Raw genomic sequence first — 1,684 nt, forward strand, 5'->3', positions numbered from 1 at the left:
CCATTTGGAACCTTGCCCCTGACTTTCATAATGATGTAATAGTTAACGGTTCTATCGTATGTGCGTAGTCCAAAGAATTTGGCATACTCGTCTATTTGTAAACAGTATTGTTGAATTTTCCAAAGCGCGAATATTATTAAGGCCGTAAACCTTTTAAAGCTGTAAAGAAAAATTCTCTAAGATAAGTGGTCTAGTCTAGACAGCCCTGATAGCGTCCTGATAATTTTTAATATGATGTAATAAATGATCTTAAAATACACATTGAGTCTGTTTTCTTTTATTCTTTATCTGACATAGACAGTGGCTGACACGAGTTCATTTCTAGATAGGAAGTAATGTAGGTACCTATTTGCAGATTTAAAGTTAATAAGTAATAAATCTGTGTTTTATTGATACGACACTGTTTGCTAGTTATTATGCATCGAGAGAGACAAAGAGAGCAATACCACAGAATAATAATAAGTACTACGTACAGAAGTTTTACTTCGCGAAGGTATTTAAAAAAATGTATGCTCAATGTCATTAACAATATGGTGTAATTTAGCCTGTCTCAAGAGTCAAGCACCATTTTGTTGACAAACGTCAGTGATCGGCACTGCGCCGAAGCTATAGGGCTGACTTCGGTAAAATGATGTGACGTGAGGTGCCAAACTGCGGAAAATGGCGGAGGAAATACATGATTTAGCATGAATTATCATGAATAATATTAACTACTTATTTACCTCTCAGTGTCTTGAGGCAACTTAAAAAATTACATTCTGTGTTTTTATTATTTAGGCAGTTTAATACTGCACAGTATTTAGTACACCATTTTCTTTATTTTCTTCCATCATACACAAGAATACGCGTGCGTGAGTCAATGTTCGCTCGTATGTGAGGCCTTGTCGAATAGTGTCCTGTAGGTGGGCCATCGTGCGTGTTTTGTTTTCGATGTAAACTCGCGGAGATGAACAGGCCTGGCAATACATACAAGCAGAATTAAATGTAATTTAACTGTAACACAAAATGTGACAAATCCCTACCAGGCGGGCAGCGACAAATGTCTTATGGGCTTATCACGTAAAGTCGATAAAAAGTCTGATTAAACGATATAATGGTGCGCTCCTACGCTGGCTGGTCTAACATCACATCCTATGAACCAGGAACTCTTGTAAACAATATTAGTTTGTTTCCAATTCACACTGAAAATATTTTGAGTTTTGTCGCGAGCAGCGCGTCGTTGTTTCGCCTTGAAGAAGTTATTTATACAATGTTATCGTGAACCCAAACTAAATATAAGTGATGGTCATTAGCGATTTGTCATTTTACGCTGATATTCGCATGTTAGTAAATTGAGGAATTGTAGTAACAATTCATTTTTTTTCCATCCTATTGCATCGCAATTGCGACAAGGCGGCACTGCTGATTCCTCCATTTCTTCCTTCTTGGTGTTTTTTGTGCTACTTTTATTGGTTTATGACCTCTCGGTGTTTCAACTCAATTAAAGTTCTTAGAAATCGACGGGGTTTTAACTCAACCTTTGTCAAAACTCCTAAATCCGGGTCTCCAGCGCATGTTTTACCATACATAATCAACAAAAACATGTCAACATTCAACATTTTGTTTAGGCAATTTTTTTTTCTTTCTAATGAAAAAGGAGGAAAAAGTAAATCGAGCCTCTTTTAATTCAACCTTTTCTTTGTCC

This window comes from Ostrinia furnacalis, unplaced genomic scaffold, assembly GCF_004193835.3.
Source record: "Ostrinia furnacalis isolate ACB-3 unplaced genomic scaffold, ASM419383v2 OfSCF0078, whole genome shotgun sequence".
In the NCBI taxonomy this organism is placed as follows: domain Eukaryota; kingdom Metazoa; phylum Arthropoda; class Insecta; order Lepidoptera; family Crambidae; genus Ostrinia; species Ostrinia furnacalis.